A 20,050-nucleotide genomic window follows, 5' to 3' on the forward strand; every position below is an offset into this window, starting at 1 on the left:
CAGGCCCACCTTTCTAGCCTCTCGAGGTCCCTCTGAATGGCATCCCTTCCTTCAACCGTGTCGATTGTTGCAATTCTTTCAATTAGACATAGGGATCTGCTTTTAGCTCAGTGTTGCTTTGTTGACTGGGTAGCACGGGGCTGCATCTCACCTGCCAGTTCATAGGAGATCTTTGTTTGTTGGGATTTGGAAGAGCTTGGATGATAACATGGCTTAGCTTCTTAGGCAAGCAGCATGTGAACAGGAATAATATCAGCTGAGAAAGAGAACCCTTTGGTGGGGCCTTGCTATAGTGTGAGGAGGGTGTAGATAATAGTGCAGAGGATTATCTTTCTATCCAAACAGCGTGACATAATATGAAAGTCGTTCTTTTTTACTAAGATCATCCATTTTAGTTTTGATACATTCACATAGTTTTCCACTTCGGAGTAGCCTTTTGCTACATACGTAAATCACGTAGGGGATGCATTGTTTCGTGGACTGTCCTGTTGTTTTTCCGTTTAGAAGAGTAAGTGTTTATCTTGCATTTTTTGCAGAATTTAATTAGTAGTCAAAGAAAATATTCTGTTTATATTCTATTCTAATATGGTGTCTTAAATATTGTAAAGGTAACATATCTATGAATGTACATAGGCAGGAATACTTTTTTTGTATTTGTGCTGGACTTGTTCTGCTACCTCAGGGTTATAGCAGTGGGACTTCAAGAGCCGTAAGTCATTTAGGGAATTACAGTTTTTACTGCAGCTTGGTATCTGGAAGAACCATAGGACCACAGAATCATTAAGGTTGGAAAAGACCTCTAACAGCATGTCTAACCATCAGCCCACCCCCACCATGCCCACTAACCATCTCCCTCAGCGCCCTGAGATACAGATGGGCCCTTGTTCATAAAGTCCCTGCTTGTGTCAGTGCTGAGATGTCACTTTGGCTGACAGACAATTGGAGTGAAGGCTGAGATAACTGGTTCAAGACTGATGAACAAAAACGAGTCTCAGTGCTGCAGGCTGTGGTCCTGCACATGGCAGTAATACTGTGTACATCCAAATGTCTGTAGAGCTGCATGTGTGTGAGCAGCACTCCTTCACAGCTCGCAATGGCAGCATGTGCAAGCATCACACCAGGAATGGGACTCTGCTAGAGCTTCTAAATGAAAGAAGTAATGAATGAAGTTCTAATATCTGGCTCCCAAATGTAAAAGGTTCTAGTGTTATTGATGAGTACACTTTCCTCAGTCCTGGCACTTCTCAGAATTTGCCATAGTAGATGTCTGAAAAAGAAGGGGAGCCTGAGCATGAGAAGATGCTCTGAGTAGTTGATACAAGCTCTAGCGAACAGAGTATGAGAACTGGATGCTAAGCTATATTACTCAGGTTAAATGACAGAGTCCCCAAGCATAGAGAACAAGTTGCTCTAACCTTGGTTTGATGGAGGAGGAAGGGACAGGAACCTTGTTCCAACTTGTGGTCCTCTCCTTTGGTGGGTAGGTGCTCCCCGGGCAGCTGCCTTCAAGGCAGTGTGACTCTTGCAAAGAGTTAAGTCTTTCTCAGTGAGCTGTTGAGCAGGAAGCTTTTGAGAATACCCAGCCTGCCTGCCTCTGGTGTGCTCTGTTGCAGCTGCTTCCAGGCAGCCTCCAGATAGCACATTCCAACTCCAGGCCAAAGTGTTAGTTAGCTCTGTGGCTCACTGCATGCTCAGTAATAAGAGGCAATTTTGTATGCAGTGGGATGGCTCACAGGTTCTTGTTGCTGTGAAATTCCATCTCCTTGACACAGAAGTGTGCAGGCTCAGTGCGGTGTGGAGATGGCTCTAGAAGAGGAATGTGAGCAACCTGCATGCCCCTGGGGTGAATGCAAACTGTAAGATGAGCATCTGCACTGGTTTGCTGCCAGCTGCTGCTTTGAAGGAGAAAGAAAAAGCCTCAGAGAGATGGTCTGTGGCCAGGGGAGGAGACAAGAAGAAGCATGCACACACTGGCTGTTCCCAGGGGATGCTGCATTGGGGTGGCTGGGGAAAACAGCCTGCAGAGTGTCTTGGATGTGTTCCCTGGTGTGTGTATGTGGCCCCATTGCACAGGAAGAGTTATGGGGAGGTAGATATGCTGGATATAAGTCAAAACTGTCTTGACACATCATCGTTGCAATCATGTCACCAATTTGTCATAGCAGATTTATTGTTGCTCTATGTATAGCATCTCAGACATAAAATCAGACAAAGAGACTGATATTTGGTTGTCTCTTTCTAAAATGTGTTTCATGTTTGTGCTGATGATAAAATGTAAAAGAAAACTAAATATTTGGGCACTTTATACAAGAATTAAATCTGTCTGTTTAGCAGAGTTTGTGCATTAAAATATTTGCAGCTTGTCTTAAATGCAATTCATGTTAATAAACAGCCATGATGAGTGCGTTCACCTCAACCTTTACCTACCCTTTAAATAAACAAAAACATTTCAAAGTATTGGGATGTACACATGTGCTTTATTCCAATTTTACCGCTTAAGCCAAGACTGTGGAAAGATTATTGTTGTGTACTGTGACAGATGTGACTAGTAGATGATGTACAGTTGCAGAGCAGAAAGTGGAGCTGCTTATTGTGCCAGGCACAGCAACTCCAGGGTTGTCAGCACCAGGGAGGTCAAAAGTGTACTGTATCTGATGTGTGCATGGCCCCCAATATGCATTCATTCCTGTCATAGATTAACACTAGTTTTGGAAGCCATTTTCCTTTGTTACTGGTGCTGTATTTAGGTCTTTGTCATGGTTGAAGAAAACACTGATAAACCTGTGTTTTGTTTCCTTCTAGAAGGATGATCAAACTGAACTCCCTCAAACCCTGAAAGTCTTATCTCTCCCACTTCAACACACACACACAGGATAGCCCAGTTGACTCCCTTGGCTCCCTGTCACAGCAAGCACTACAACCTATAGCAATCTTGTACTGGCCAGAATTTATGTATTTTAATGTGACTCATTATTCATATGCATGAACTAAAGGGAGTGTCTTCTGCATCATGCATTAGGAATTTCAGGTATAAAAAAAGTTGTTTTTTGACCCTGGATTATGTTTCTTTTTCTAGTTGAGATTTTTTTTTCTCTAATATAAGCAGAAATTGGTTATTGAGTTACAACAGTGTACAGACTCTAGAAAGGCTTTTTGCTTATGTAATGCAATGACTGTAATGTTGTTGGGAGTGATTTCTAGAACAGAAAGGTGTCTTGACAGCACTGTGTGATGGGTATCATTCAAACATACCTGCCTGTGCTCAGGCTTGCACCAGTTGAGGCGAGATCATACTCGTGCATGTTGGTTGTAGGCCACAGACTGGTAAAAATAAGACGATTTTAGCCCAATTCTATCTGGGTGATCAGACTGGGTGTTGTCTTTGTCAGAGTGACAAAAGCATGCCACCTATAGTGTACACAATCCATAGAAATACTTTCTTTTACTAATGGATACTGCCCCTTATAGTGAGAACTGCTGCTTCTCGTTAGCACTGGGTTTGGTGGTTCTTGGAGAACGAGCATGCTTACTTAAAGTTCATTAGATAGGCCTCCCTCTTGTGCATTTAAGGGGCTGTGTCTTCTCTCTGACTGAGGTAAAGCTGCTTCTGTTGCAGACAGATTCTGTTATAACTCTCTTCTTCCTTCTCAAAAATCACTATAAGTGAGATTTTCATTCCCGTATATTACTGGGTCCTATGGCCAAGCTTGGTTATGCTAAGAAAAGTATCATATGTATTTCATCCCATTTTATGAAAGTATTCTTGCAGACTGCTTTTTAGTAAATGTGCTGTTCATGATGAGAGTCTTCCACATGGTTAGCATATGTGTAAAGGTACAAATAGGATGAGTAAAATGATCAGAGGATGGAGTTTCCATGTGAGCTGTGAAAAAAAAAATGAGGATAGTGAAGTATCTGAGATGTTGGATAAGATGGAATCTGAGGTGATCTTCACAGAGTCCTCTAATGCAAGAACTTAGTGGTACTCAGTAAAGTTTATAAGACACCAGTTTAAAACAGATAAGAAAGTACTTCTTTACACAGAGCTTCCTGCCCCATGAGGCAGTGAGTTTCATGTATTAACAGCACCAGAATAATACTGGACTGATTCTGAAATGAAGTATGGGAATACCTTCTGAAATTCCCAGACTATCAATTTTAGGTGCTAGGAGAGCACAAGAAGCATGGACATCAACTTATCTTCAGGCATGAGTATTGTCTTTAAATAGTGTCTCCTGTTGCTGCTGTTGGAAATCTGGCTACGCCATTTGTCTGTCCCCATGGGATGCTGCTTATATTTGTGTCTGCTGGGTACTATTTTGAAATCGTTCCCGTGTTGCTTGCTTTATCTAGAACAGCTGATTTATTTTCTAGATCCCTCAGACCCATGTGGGATAACTCCATATGAAGGGAAGCGAAAAGCTAACAGCTGGTATTAAAGAGCACTGCTGTTAATGAAGGTGACAGAGCAATACTGGGGGAGATTCAGAAAAACACTGCATTGTTCAGGGTAGTTAGAGGCCTTTGAAAGATTCCCATATATGTCCATTTTCCGAGGCATCTTCTGTACTGAAAGCAGTCCAATAATGCCCTGCTCCCTTGCAGTAAATAGTTTGGAAGAGTGAAGCAGAAGCTCTGGAGAAGTAGGCAAAAGAAAACCACGTCAAACTCTGATGATAGTGAAGGCTGTGAATTTATTCACTGCTTGTGGAAATAACATGGCAGGCAGATCACTTAACACAAGTCTGCTTGAGTGAGGGGAAGACAGTTCAGGACATCCTGATGGAAGTGACCAATGGTTAACTCGAGTGTAATTTCAGAATTAGAGCCTGGCATTGCATTGACTGGGAATTTGCTGTTCAAAAGCAACAAAGCTTAGAACTGGGTCTGATTTTTGTGACAGAAGAGAAGCATGTGCCCTCTGAAGGAGCTCTCTGGCTATTCCCTCCTTCAGCTCGCTGACTCAGATCTCAGAGTTTGAGCCATCACTCTTCTTAACAGAGCTCAGCCTTTGCCTGAAGCTCTGCTGTACACAGACCTTTTAAGGCCAATGCTGTAAGTAGAGGGAGCAAGGAAAGCAGGCAGGTAAATTCACAATGACTGTAGCTGTATCTTATTAATTAATGAGCCTCCTGGAAGGATTATAAGGCTTCTTTTACTCCCATATTTCTGCAGATCTTGGAGGGAAAAAAATGGATATCATTGTAAGAGTTGGATCTTTTTTGATTACCTGCTTAAATATAGTCCAAAATTAATTGCCTATTCTATCACGCTTTGTAAGAATAATCTCTGTTGTTGGAGGAGGCTGAATCACAATAGATTGTTGCCTAAGGGAGTCCACAGGAAACACAGATCTCAGGGAATTATACCTTTGCATTTTAGGGTGGCCTAGGCAAAACAGCCCGTGTAAGTGATTTATTTTCTTAAGCTAGTGAGAATTTAAGTAGGATCTGAAGCTGCATGGTTTTGCTTGTGATGTGGATAATAACATTAAAAAGACATTATCTCTGGAAATAATGTGAACGCTGGTTAATTGCTACATGAAAGTGAAACTTAAAATTTTTCCTAGTCTACACTTACCTGCTCTACATCTGACCTGAAAAAAAATTCTCATGTAACTGCATTCTTACCTCATTTTTATCTAATTGTAAGGAACAGCAACAACAGCAAAAATGATTTTTTTCCTCACAAGCCTCGCCTCTCTACTTTTTTCTACATGTATTGATAAACATATGGATAAAAAGAACTCAAACACAGGAGGCATAGGATTGAGAAGAGAATATCAGTGATCTATGGAGTCATTCTCCCAGGGTAGATACCAACCACAACTCCCCACATTCCTTCTCTTGCTGCTGCTGGCTTTAATCCTTCCTTCATTTAAACTGCACTTGGCATATTTGGTTGAGAATGTGAATTAGGCTGCAGATGTTCGTATTTCCTGTAGAGCTGCACAGCTTTGGAAAGTGCTTGCCCCTCTGGCTGAGCAGGAAGAGGGTTTTCCAGTGCCAATTCCTCTTGCAGTTAGAGAAATTACCATCCATGTGTTTAGATGGATCTTGCATCTTTTGTCTTGGTTCTTTTCTTGCAAATGTCATCTGTCTTGCAGAACGAAACTGGACAAGTTCTACTGCCAGGATGACCCACATGTGACAGGAAAGTGTCAGGAAGAAGTTTGGTACTAATCCACAGCAAAAATAGAGCAGTACCAGTTCTTAAAGTATTCTATCTCATGGATGACTTGCTCCGTTAAATCCTTTCCCCGCTGAATCACTACTTTGTGCTTGCTAAATAGATTGTTTTTTCTCCTGAGCCCACCCTCTGGAGTCTGAGTGAGTCCACCTGAGCAACTGGAAGCCAGTACCTTTGGATCCTGCTCCACTCTGTGTCCCACTGCTCTCCCACTCTGGGTCCAAATCTTAAGTAACAGCATTTAATATCCCAGCTGTATTCACTCATAGCAGTTCAGATTATTTGCAGATCTGGAGCTTCTATTCAGTGACTGATTTGTCCATTTAATTTTAGCAGTCCATGCATGCCGTAAGAAGAAAGGAAAGCTTATGTGTATCTACTTAGACTAAGGCTCTGCTGCCTGGAAAGCCAAAGTCTGGCTTGCTGAATCCCACAAACAGGTGCTTGTGCATCACCATTTCCCATATGTGACTGCGGGCTCTGGTCAAAAAGAATTTCTGGGTCTATTTTTTTTGCTTTTCTTGGTTAAGAGCAGAGTTACCTTTCTCTTCTAATTGCCACTGTGCCATACTACAGCTGCTCTTAGATCTAACCAAAATGATTTTTTTTTTAAAGCATCTCATGTTAGCACTAGTGGGAGCCTGTACTTTCTACATGGTCTGTGCCTCTGTGTCAACAGCTCTTCTGTGTAGATGCCAGGACTGGTGTATGCTCAGGTATTTCAGGCTCAGAAATACTAGCATGGGTGTAGGTGTCCTGATGAGATGCAATACAAAGTAGGACTGTGGTTCCTGTCCCTTGTGATTAGGACATAGACTTCGTTTTGCCTAAGGAATCACCCTTCAGGAAAAACCTGTAGAAGCTGGGGTGTCGTGACAGTGTGTGGAAGCTGAGGATTGTGTGTGTGTAAGGTTGCTGCTATTGAACCTTGGGGAAGAAGAGAGTCTGAATATCTAATTCAAAACACTTGAAACAATTGTGGCACTGGGCAGAACTCTTCCTATATCTAGTCTCTGCTTGTTTTGCATTTTCCCTGGGGCCTGTAAATCATAGAATTCACAGGCAGCCATGAGGTGAGCATGTAAAAACACATGGGCAGAAAGTTGAAGAGATGGGAAGGGAATTTATAAGCACTTCTAATTTTCTTGCGTAAGATGACTGTACTGCAGAACATGCTGTGGTAGAGCAGGCTAAGTTTTTCTCTTCTGTATATTTTAAGTGACCTTCAGTGTTGTCCTGTGCCTCACTGACACAAGAGGCTTCTGCCAAAGTGCAGCTTTTCTCGTGTGAGTTTCTTTCTAAAAATGGTGTTGTACTTGCAAGAAATTCAGTTCTCTGTGTTGTTACAAAAACAGCATGAATTCCTTTCCTCTGTGAGCCTGCTGAGCTTGGCTGGATTTTTCTTCCATACCTTGACAGCTATTTAATACGCAGATTTATCAACAAAAACAACAAAACACACAGTTTTTCCAGTTGCTTCGTGTAGTAAATGATTAGAACCTATATGCATATAATGTCTTTTTTTTTTTCATTTTTCTGTATTTGTTGGGCTGAGTTTACTCCCTAAATTATTTTCTTTATCCTTATTTAAGCTCAGAAGCAGCACTGTCTTAACTAAAGGCAAGTTTGTCACTTATCAGAGGCACTTAAACCTACACAACTCTAAAACCAACAGAAGAGAACTTGTACTAGGTCAGTTATGTCTCTAAGCCACAACTGTAGACCTGAGGCCCTGTTTTGGGTTTCAGCAGTCTCTTATTAGTTTTGATATCTCTGACCTCAAGTGCATTTGCCTCTTATGTCAGAAAATTCTCCTTGTGCACAACTGTGGTGATGACTGCTGTTTTTGAAGCAGGTCGTCAATTCTGAAATTGCACCTTTAAAAAAACAACCCAAAACCAAGGCCAACTCCCTCCAAAACAAAAACTCTGCATGTAGTGCTGAATGCTGTTTCCCTAAGAAGCAGTGAGGAGAGCAAGGCAACCTGACTAAGCAGCAGTCACAAAATCTTGGAGATGGGACCCTGCAGGGCTCTGGCCAGATGGATGCAAGCCTTGCATCAGGCTTCCTTGCAATCACCCTTGAGCATTCCGTGCTTCCAGTTTCATAGGAAGTGGTGGATTGGCATGACATAAGCTGCCTGATAAAGCTGGTTTGCTTTGCAGTGCTTCAGGCCTCATTCTGCACAGCAGAAGGATATAGCAGGGAGGCCTGTTAATGTGCTGGTGAGTAGCACAGAAAAGCAGAACAAATCCAGTGTGTGTGAGATCAACTCAGCCCCATCTATCCTTCAGTGTGCTGCTGACATGTCTGGTGTCAGCTACATGCAGCCTGTTTTGAGATAGGGAAAGGAAAAAATGATAGTTTTCCAGTAGGTGTTCATTGTGCCTCACTAAAAGCTGACTTTTGAACTTACGGCTGACTTTTGAACTTATCATTTTGTCTCCTTGTTGCTGTAGCAGAGACAGGAATAATGCTTTAGAATTCTTCTCTTTGGAAGGAAGTAGTTAATATTTTGCTAAAAGCTCACAGATTTCAAACTTTGATCCCAGCTGCAACACAGCCAGCTAGATACTTTACTGTATTATGTCTGCAACCTTGTGATGGGCCATTTTGCATCATAGGCTATGCTGGAGGCCTTCTTTTGTTTTTACTTTATACTGTTCTAAGCTTTTTGTTGGAATGGTCTTTCTGACAGATTTGTGTCCCTGCCATTTTTTCAACAAGAAATCATTAATTTTAGAATATATAGCAAAGCTTGGGGAGGAGGACTTGCAATGGAGGTCTTTCTGCATTCTTGGAAAATTAATGTCAAGACTGTACTAAAAATGAAGTGATTTGTGCCTGTGTTCCCAGAAGGGGAAAGCTAAGCTATACTAGGTTTTGTGATGGAGTGTTATCACCTGTAAGAGGCAACTAATTTCTGTCTAGTGTATCTTTGACTCAAAATACTCATTGTTTCCACTAATTCTTTCCTGGATTTTTTTTTCCTGGGCTAATCTTCTTAGCTTTTAAATACTTCCATGCATGTACTGTCAGAGCCAAATCAAATATAATTGGAAAAATGTGACTGGAGCTGTCAGCATGAGACAGACTGGGGTCGTAGAAGCAGCATGGTGTTTTTCATACACCTAAGCTCCACCTTTCTGAATCAACAAAATGCAGTGCTGTTTGGATTGTTGAAAGCTTGAAGAGAAGCAAAGGAGGAGGATTCTCAGCACTATGGGCTGAGTTAAATTCTGTTACCCTAGGATGAGGACAGTAAGCAAGTTACCTTTGCAGTGGAGAGAAGAACAGCTTTTTGTTTGGTTTCTGTTCTGCAGCCACCCGCCAGGGCCACAGTTATCCTCTCCTGCAGCCTGAGCTTCAGATGGGCTCCACTTCTTAAAGCAGCCTGTGGCCAGAGCTCATGTGCCCGTGTTAGGTCTACTGTATAGGGGCTGGAAACAAAGCATCCGAATTCCAACACAGTGGTTTCTCAGAGCTGGTCTTGCTGTGCACTTCTCTGGCCAGGAGTTCATGCGAGTTCCCAGTGCCAGTGTTTCATGGGGCAGCTCTTGGCCAAGTGGTTGATCAGGTCACAGCTGTGCCTTTGGCGGGGATCTTCTGTCCTTACCTCTCTTGGGAGACATATGAGTTCAGAAAGGGCCATCCTAACAATCTGTCCTAACAATCATCCAGCTGTGTTGGATGGATGTGGGAGCAGAGCAGGTGGAGGCACTCTTCATCTAGCACCCTCTAACCCAATAAACCACAGGGCAGTCTAGAACTTACTGGGTGCAAGCAAATGGGAGAGACCTTTTGTGTAGAAACAAACAGCAAAAAAAGCTGAAGGTATATCCCTCCAAAAAATTATTTCTGCTGGTCCTCCTTGGGTGGTGTCAGCATGTGATAGCCGGGACTAATTAAGTGAGTGACTGCTATGCTGAAGCTTGCACTGAAGATAAGACTTTAAGCACTCAAGAATGCCTACTGCTTAATGTACTTAACCTCTAAAACTGTTTTAACTGCCCTTTTCTCATTTGTTTCAGGTTGCATGTCTGGTTGGACTTGATGCATGACATTTGCATGACAGCTAACAACCTAGCTCTGGATGTGTCACTGAGCAAACATGGCCTACCCAGCAAACACTAACGGCAGTGCTGCAGGTAATTCATCAGATGTTTTTCCCATTTTGTATCATTATATTTTCTGGCTTGCCTTTTTTCTTACATTGTGAAAGCAGCAGAAAGGGGAAGTGGCTGGAGTCAAAACTAAACACTGAAAACTACTTTCAAATCAATCAGAACCTGGCTGCCCTATCCTTTGTCCCCATCCTCTCAGTAATCTTTTAAATATTAAGAGTGAAAGCTGTATGTGAAATGGTAGGAGCTGGTAACTTGGTCTACTGGTTCGCAGCATGGTTCACTTTCACAGACTTGCACAGCTTTACACCACTCTGAGAGGGCTGGGGCTTTGCTACAGGAAATCATGCGGTTGTTATCCTGTGCCTGTAATTGCTTTGAGAGATTAACCAGCATAAAATATCCAGCCTTTCCTGATTGCCCATGTGGGTTTGGCTAATTTAAATTTACTTTATTGATTCTAAGCAAGCAACATCAAGAGGAGGTCTTCAGTTTTTTGTTATTTCAGGAGGCTGCTGAGATGTTAGTTTGGTTGTGTGATACTCTGGAATAGATGGTTGGCATGTTCAAAGGTTGCTGGGAAGGCCTGGTAGGTCAGGAAAGGGCAGAGATTGCAGAATGACTGATAAAAGCACAACAGCCGTGTTCCTCTTGCTGTTGTGTCAATATTTTCTTGCTCTCCTGATTGCTGCACAAACATAGCCTTATCCCACTAAAGCTCAAGCTTCCACAGGGGGATTATATGGAAAATTGCAAGTGCATGGCAGGAGCTTGTGGGAGTTCTTCTGAGACCTCTTGATATAGGTATGGTGGGAAACAGATTTATCAAGACAGGCTTGGGTGGCTGGAACCTATCTGAGCATCCTGGAGTAAAACCTTAAATACCTCTTTTATTATGTACACAAATTTCAGCTTTTTTATTGGTGAGGCTCATGTACTCACATTCTAATGATACTCAGTGGACCATGACATGCAGTTACTGAGAATTAGCTTATCTGGTGGTTTTTAGCACCAACCTCATTAGCAGGTATGCTCTGTTATGGAAACAAATCCTAAGTTGCTGGCTATGCTCACTCTAGAATTTTTCTAATTAGTGGAAGGGATAAAGTAGTCCCTCAAGTAGAAAATTGGAAATATGGAGTGTCATTATCTGCAATTTATGCAAAACTAGAAGCCTTTTTTAAAGGCTAGTGGAAGTTAAGTGAAAATGTTGAAGTCTATCTGCAGATTATTTAAAGCTAAATCTAGCAATACTATTAAATCTTGAAAAAGTGTATTTTCTCCCTCGTCCCCCCCCTTCCGTATTTCTATCAAATAGAAGTATATTTTCTAAGAAAGAAGCTGTGTTTTGCTACTTTTTGTAATGTTTTCAGAGAAGGCAGACTTTGAATCCTCTGCTGTGTGATTTAACTGTGGCTGTTTACTGCCTAAACCCTCTTATAATTTGCTTTTTTTTTCAGTAGTATGCTTTTAACTTAAGTCATGCAGAACAATTCCCTCTGCTTAAATGGAATGAAAAATTGTGCACAGACTGCTACTGATTGGTTTGGTGTTACCCCATACGCATTCCCCCTCAATAGAATGGTCTATCGTAGAAGTTTAGTAAGCAGGTGTTTAAGAATAAAAAAGCCAAATGCTCGTATAGGGGATGTGTTAATGCAAGATTAAGTTTTAGTTTCAGAACTGTTATGCAAACAGTGCTTCATGCAGGATAGGAGCTGTTTGTTCCCTTAATCGCAGAAAGACGCTATAATGAATTGCAAGTATTTAATTGAGAACTAAATAGGAGAACATTTTGCAGAGACTGTCAGGACTTGTTGGCTTTGCAAACCCTTGAGGCCAGCGTTCTAACATGCAGCTACGTATGCCTGTGTCTCCACATCCTTAGCATTTCATAATGGACAAAGTATTGGGCTATAGGTACGTGTGATTCGTTATCCTGCTGAGTGCCTGGGAGAGAATGCCTTTGGATGAGGAGGAACTGATATGGGCGTTGCAGGTATTGAAGCAAGCTCCTTAATTGCACAGAGCTCTAAGAGTGTAAAGACAAACTGCTGGTGTGTTGTCTTCTGCACCCGCGGAATCAATCAGCAACAAGGAAAAGAATGAGAAATACTTGTTATGGACTGCTACCTTCACGTTACTTGAATTTTTGGGGCAAGTTTGACTACATGTTCAGCTGCGATTCAAGTATGAAGTGACTAAGGAGCAGTGGCTTGCTTTGGTTAACTCGAGAATGTGAGTACCTTCACTGTTTAATGGTTATGCCTATATGACATTTTGGCAATTTTTTAAAAATTATACAAGTCTAATTGGACTACTGGTGTTTCAGATAAAATCTGTAGAGGAATGCTTGAATTTGGAACTCATTTTCAGGAAAGGATTAAACTATTTTGCATTTGTATAGAGGACTTTTTGAAGAATGTTTCTTGAAAGTACTTTCACTGTAAATATTTTCAGTTGAGTATGCGTGTGAAATAAGGTACAAAACAGATTATGGCTTTCATGAAAGAATCAAACAAATTTGACTGCCTCTTGCATATTTCGGTAAAGATGTACTTTAAATATGGCTAGTAAATAACAGAGGCTGTGATATAGACTTCAGTGCTGTTTGTCAACAGTTTTGCTTATTGCTGAATTACTAACTTAAAGTTTAATCACTCTTTTTCTGGTTTCACTACACAAATGTGGGCTGTATTTCTGTAGGCTGCAAGCGTATAGTCTCTGCATTTTGAAAACTGACTCAGAGACTTAGTTCTGATGTTTGAAGTAAGCTCTGTCAGTGTTCTGCTGTGTGCTTGGAAAATTGCTTAGATCCCTCTAACACTGCTGGCAGATGAATTGGCGCTTGCAGAAAAAGCTTTATTTTAACAGTTAAGTGATGAGTAGTCACAACTGTTTTCTGCTATCTTCCTGCCTCAGTGGCATGTGAGCTGACTGCTCAGTGCAGGGTTAAACAATGCAGTAAGTCCAGGGAGCTAGAGACATACTCTGTGTCTGTAGAAGCAGGGCTACTGAGGGACATAACTTTAAAAAAAAAAAGTGTTGTTTTCCAAAATAGGATTAATGTCTTCATTAATTGCTAGGTGAAACTTCCAGTAATTGTTAGCTTCTGTGCTTGCTAGTACTGATGCATAAATCATCTTATCTAATGAGATTCTGCAAACATTTGTGTAAGTGATATCTGTAGAAGGGTTCTCAGGTCAGCTCTGAAAAGCACAGTGTGTACCTGTCTGAAACTTTTGCCAGGCAGTTTAAAATCCAGCCAGAAATATTTGTAGTTACTTTCACTAATATCTGATTTTCTGAAACTTTGTTTTCAAAACACTTTCTGAAAGGCACAGAACGGTGTGAAACTCCAGTGCAATTCCATTTGTTCTGTTGTAGAAAACAAGGAAGTGGCAAAAGAAACATAGGAAACTGATTTACAAAGATAAAAGTTTAAAAACCTTATTTGTTTCTAACCGTAATAAAAACAACTGTTTTATTTGACTTCCCCAGGCACCTCAAGCTCTGTCTCCAGAGCTTGCAGAATTGTTAGTCAGCTCTTTAACAACGACAGAAAAGATTTTTGGCAGAGGAAAAGCTTTTCTAGTGTTCCTCAGCAGGATGGGCTGCAGGGGTCAGTATAACAAGGCTGTTGCACAAACCTTCTTTTTACTTTGCTGTAAAGCAGATGCATATTGTTTTCTGGACATGGTACCTGAGATTTTCCTCATCTGTTCTCTTTTCTCCCTTTTCTCTCAGCCTTCCTCCTCACCTTTTTTTAAAGATTTGTTTTCATGCCTTCCCATCTCACTTTCAACAAGAGAATGCTTCTTGCACAGGTTCACTTGAACTGTACGTTTAACTTACATGCTTTACCTCCTTCAGACTCCTACACAGTTCCCAAAGCCAGCGGCATCACAGCAGTTCACCATCATTGTCACTGTTCCCTTTGCACTGGTAGAGCAAGCTATTCCCTTTTTCCTTCTCTGCAGCAGCCAGCGTTCAAGCATTGAGTGCCTGTGGATGGGAGCTGCACGGTGGTAGCCCAGGCTGCTGGGACCTGTCACCTCCACCACATCTGGATTGTGGAGCTTTGGGCATTTAGTGGTGGATATATAAAGCAGAAGCTTGGTCTCTGTGCTGCAGCCTGGTGTCCTTCTGATTTTTTTTTAGTATGTGGATGGTTACTCTGCAGAGCACACATCTGCTTAAAGTGAATATTTTTATCACTTTCTGCACTGATTTGTAAGAATTCATAACGTTTGTAGACAGTCTCTCAGTTACAGGCTTATTTGAGTTTCTCTTTCATGATTTGATTTTCCTAATGCAAATAATCTTTGGCAATGTGTATGGAGTTTTGCATGGTTCCCAGCCTAATGATCTGAGGTGCAGCTGAAGAAGAAAGAGCTGTGCTCTGGAACATTGCCACTACTACCAATTTTAGCTGAATATCCACTATTTTTCATTGACCCCCAGTCAATTAAAAAAATTAATGGGGGCACATACATGCTGAAGGTGTGCTTCTGCAGCTGGTAAGACACTTGTCAGTGAGGGACCATTGAATTGCCACATAGCCTAGTACTTTCTGGATGGGCAGATGAAATGCAGCTCTGTCAGTGATGTCCTGTTCCTGCCTCGCCCAAGAGTGATTTGGTGAGTCACTCTGGCCATGCCCAGTATTTAAAAGCAAGCAAGGGAGGGACCCTGAAATACTGAGGATGAAGGGTGAAAGAGCCTACAGTGATTTCACATCAGCTTTATCATAAAGAGTACCAAACTTCCTTCATTATGCTATTGTATGCCAGATCCGCCTTCAGGACAGATGGCTGGAGATGCAGCTCATGATTTCACAGCCATTGCCAACTTTCTAATTGGGCTAATAATTGTTTATTATGCAATTGCTAGTTGATACCTGTAATGCAGGGTTGCAGCTGTTGCCACAATAGAACAGTTGAAAACACAATTACTTGTATTTGTCCAACTGAGAGGCTTTTGTCAGTCCTTAGAGGAGCAGGGGTCATCACACACCTTCTTTTCCATGGAACTTGTTGCCTTTGGGACTGATCTTGGAGTCTGCTGGAAGGGAAATGGGCAGGAGGAAGTCTGAAAGGGTGCCATAAGAAGCTGAGGACGTAGTGATCTGGATGAGGTACATCCAGGTAGGCCAGTCCTTAGAAACATTTAGGTGTGTTGGGAAGCAGATGTTCAAAGCACAAAGCCAAGTCAGATACTCATGCTTTAAAGAAAGACCAGGTGCCACAAGAAACAGAGCAAATTGATTAGGGCTGTCTCATGTTATTTGCTGTAGCTTCCTAGAGACTTCTGGCATCTCATCTAGACAGAAGGCTGTTTTCATACTTGTCTGATGCAGGCTCGCTCATGGATGCTGGCACACTTTTCCTTGTCTAAGCTGCTGAGATGTCCCTGCATGGGCTATCCCTACACTTCCTCATGTGGCCTCTTTCTGCTGCCAGTACAAGACCTTCACACTCCCAAAAGCAGAAAAGGGTGCTGATATTTTATTTTATAGCCAATGATGCTCTAGGAACATAAAGAGACCCACTTTGCTGTTTATGGCACCCTGTAATTTCACTGAATTGGTGGTGATTAACAGTTGTCACTTGCTCTGTGTCCCTGCTGGAGTGGGAGGTTGGACCGGATGACATGCAGAGGAGGTCCCTTCCAGCCTCAGCCATTCTGCAATAAAAGCCCTTACATTTTTTGTAAAAGTCAGTACTGATGGCTGTGCGGTGAGTGCTTTGGATACAGAGGAGCAGCCTGTGGGGCTTGGGTGAGGGGCAGGCACCAGTACTGGGGCGGGCATGTGTCACAAGAAAAGCTTGCAGCTTTCCTAGCTATGAAAAATTCTCTCTGCATCTTATTTCTTTCTTTCATACACAACTCAGCAAATCCTCTTGTGGTCATTTAACCTAAAAGAAGACATTTTTGTCTTCTGCAGTATTCCTCCCTACTATCCCAGACTCTGCTGTAGAAAGTACCTTGGGAACAATTTCAGTGAAACTGAGTGCCTGGTGTCCTTGTGTGAAGGGAGGTGATTCTGTAGTCTTTAAAAGTATACAGTCCTCCAGGTAAATTGTTTGGATGGAATACATTGATTACAGCTGGTTGTCTTCTCTCTGTGAATGATGAATGCTTGCACAATGGTGACCCAGTAGAGGAGGCTCCTTGCTGAGTAGGCACCATCTCACCATTTTGGATTACAATCTCAGATGTATGGTCTGATTTTTGGGTGGTCCTGTGTGGAGCCAAGAGTTGGACTCAATGATCCTTTTGTGGATCCCTTCTAACTTGGGATAATCTATGATTCTGTGTGCCTTGCTGGGCTAATGCTGGAGCAGGAGTCCTCAGGAAGCTTTCTGCAGCAGCCACCTTACTCCTCCTCCTTTCTGTGCCATTTGTAAGGCTTTGGACAAGAGATGACAGAAAGGCAGTGCTTCCCGTATCATATTTTCACAGCAGCTTTAGGAGCGGAGAGGCTGCCCACATTGGCACAGATGCACTATCTGCATTTCCTTCCTCTGGAAACATGACTCCCCCTTGGTGGCAGTGCATGGGTTCCTGCCAGGGTGTCCCCAGGTGACCAGCTCTGAGCTGCCACACTGAAACTTGCTTCTAACCATCCTCCCTTTTATTTCTTCCATTCTTTGTAATTTCATCTAGAAATCACACTTGCCACGTTGATTGAATCTGATGGCTGACTTTCCCTATCTGATGCATTTTGCAGCTTGCATTGGATGGGGTACAGCAGGTCAGCCATGTACAAAAATGGCTTTCCTCCTCCCATATTGCTTTCTTTTCTAAAATTGTTCATATTATATTTAGTTAGCTTCTTGAGGGTTTTTGTTTTTTTTTTTATCTGACTCCTCACACAGACTTAACAAAACTAAGAATGCAGGTGTGTGGAGGTGGCTGAATGTGAGATTCCATTGTCCTCTTTAACTCTTTCAGTCCATCCCTGCACACTTGTATCCTTCCCCACTTTCTGTAGAAATTGTAATGTGTCCCTTGCCCCTTGCCCAGCCCTTCTGTTTTCTTGCTTGATTTCTCCTCCCTAGTTATCTCCCATTGTAGTACGTTTTTTAATTTATATGTTTCTGCTTTTTAATTTATATGTTTCTAGATATTTTTTCTACTAAATATCTAATGATATTTTGCTTTCCTTCAGCATTACAAGTCCTGCCTGTCATATTCCTGTGTTGTCCTTCAGTACTTGTTTGAAAGTGGAGTGGGGAGGGAGGGTGTGGAAACAGCTTCTAATAGCTTGGTTTGAAGGTTTGGTCAGATTAGAGTGAGGATCAAATTAACTGATAATTGGGAACAGATTGTTCTCCTTACGCAAACCAGACATTGATGGTCTGGAGTAGTTATTTATTGCTGAGGGGCATGTTTGTTGATGTACTCCTAGTCCCCTTCCTACCTTCTCTTCAGAAAAACAATCCCTCTGCTTGAAGCACTGCTGTATGGATTGCAGAATATCTAGTAATAAAAACAAAGTGCACTTGCGCAACTTGCCTGCTGTTACTGGAGTTTCAGATCTAATCCTAGCAAAGAGGTCAAGTTTTAGTTTCTTGCTTATGCTACCTGACAAATTTAAACTGTGAACTTTTTTTTTCTTTTTTGGTAAAGGAAGAAATAGAGTATAAGCATAAATATAATACAAGAGTAAATATAATAAAATGCAAGGTTGTGGTTACAAAAGTAGCCTGGTATTATATGTGATAAAAACATACAGATGAGATCATGTTATAAGGGATTATGAAGATCAACCATGTTTTTTAACTTCAAGCAGTCCTTGGCTAAACCTTTTCTTCCTTTCTCCCTCTAGAATTGTGATTTTTAAATTTAGCTACGTTTGTTTTTCTGTATCTGAAGTTTAAAGACTGGGGAAAAAAAAAGCACAATTTAGCATTATTCTCTTTTGCATTTCTTTGTGTTTTTCTTCAAGGACACGAATGTTAGTCTTTAAGCTTTCCATTACACTAATGTGCGTATGAGTCTATGCATTCACTGTGTTGCCCTTTACACTTCTACCGTTGTCTTGCTATTGTCAACTACAATTCTTTTCCATTCCTCTGCTCTGAGACAGTTGTCTGCCATTTTCCTTTTTGCTCCCTGACCTCCATCAACTTCACAGGTATGGTCTGCCTTTAATATTCAGCCTCCACTCTCAACCTGTCTTGACTGCTGTGCATAGTTGACAGTTCTTGAAGAAAGTTGCTCTCACTTTGCAAAGGAGTTGAAAGGATGCCATGATTTTGGCAGCTACATGGATGGCTTGGCCACAGCAACCTCAGCCCATACCCTTGTAGCACAAGACACCAGGTACAATGGAAATCTCAGTGGCAGCTCCCAGAAGTATGGGAGATTGTTCATCACTTTACATGATACATTAATAAGGGACATGTACAGTCTTGCCCAGGGGTCCTGATTAATGGGGTAGCACATGCCTTTTCCTTGGGTTGTGTGCTGTTTTCCTTGCCTCAACCTTTTGTTATAATGTTTTTGAGGGTAGAAGTGTAGTGTGTCTGTAATAGCAGTTACTATAAATCCATGATGTCTGATTGCAGAGTATTGCTCCAAGAGGAAAGCAAAGAGATGTTTTAAAACAGAGCCTGGGTAGTCTCCCTGGCAAAGCTGTCAGTTCCTTCCTCCACCTTCTGCCTTCTCTAGCTGAGGAAGTGGGGGTGACCCTGAAGGATCTAGTCACCTCCCACACTGTCAGGATTGGCCACCTGCTCCCAAATGACAGTCCGCTGGTATCACAGTGCTCCTGGAGACAACAGCTAGATATCTGAGTTCCCAACAGACAGTGGTTCAGTTTACATATTTGTATGTCCAAGGCTCAAGAAGCCTGTATGCACATGCATATTTGAGAATATATTTATTTCTTTCCATGCATTTTCTCTTGTGTTCATGTTCATTGTGTCTTCTGCCTTCATTTCTGCAAAATAAGAAAGTTAATCTGATGTGTAAAAAGCCCAGCTGGGAGCTGCATGACGAGTTGCTAGTTTGCTTAGTCCCAGTACCTGAATAAGATCAAGCAACTATATATGATTAAATCTGTGCGAAAAAGAAAAAAAGTATTTAAAGTGGTGCAAAGACCTGAATAGCTTACCTGTTGCTACAATAGGATTACTTTCTTGTAAGCTTTTCCAAACAGTCGTATTAGGACATGAGTAGAGGTCACTGGATGTGATGTAGGACCTGTGAAAAATCAAATTGCTGACACTGTGTGAAATTAAACCAGCTGGACAGTTAATAATTATATAAGGCAGACTTTTCAGTTGCATCCTCTCTGAGCAGATGTTAACTAGTAACGAGGGATCTACCAGAGCTTGAAAAGTCTGTTTTAGATGTTTTGAGTAATAAGTAGTAATTGGGTCAGATTAACTTTATCTCCATACATGTGACCAGTAGGTCTCCTCACAGTACTAGTGCATCAGCTGCAGACTGACATTTTTGGTGTAGTTACCGAATACCTCCCAGCTATTCTGAAAAAGCACATTTGACGCTGACCCATGCTGTATAGCCAGCATTCCCCCTGGCCAACTCAGGAAGTCTCCAAGCTGCAGATTTCTGGAAACAGACGAAAAATGTTGCTGTATGTCTGCTATATGCTTATGCCTTTCCAGTGATACCTGCTAGGTAAGTAGGACAGATCAGTCTTGGGTCTGAACTCTGCCAACAGCCAATTGACTTTGAACAGTGGAAACTAGCTGCCAAAAAAA

At 41.8% G+C, this 20,050-nt stretch overlaps 1 protein-coding gene and 1 long non-coding RNA gene across 3 annotated transcripts in view; both read left to right on the forward strand.

Annotated features, from left to right (window-relative positions):
* KANK1 (KN motif and ankyrin repeat domains 1) overlaps nucleotides 1-20,050 on the forward strand; it is a 404,522-nt gene that overhangs the window by 33,168 nt on the left and 351,304 nt on the right. The window lies entirely within an intron of this gene.
* LOC104914991 lies at nucleotides 9,915-10,337 on the forward strand. 2 transcript variants are annotated; one of them, XR_004162190.1, is made up of 2 exons: nucleotides 9,915-10,023; nucleotides 10,221-10,337. It is a non-coding gene; the product is annotated as an uncharacterized LOC104914991 (long non-coding RNA). The 2 variants fall into 2 exon arrangements; XR_004162191.1 differs by having other exon boundaries at nucleotides 10,008-10,098.

The sequence above is a fragment of the Meleagris gallopavo genome, chromosome Z (genome assembly GCF_000146605.3).
Source record: "Meleagris gallopavo isolate NT-WF06-2002-E0010 breed Aviagen turkey brand Nicholas breeding stock chromosome Z, Turkey_5.1, whole genome shotgun sequence".
Lineage (NCBI taxonomy): Eukaryota > Metazoa > Chordata > Aves > Galliformes > Phasianidae > Meleagris > Meleagris gallopavo.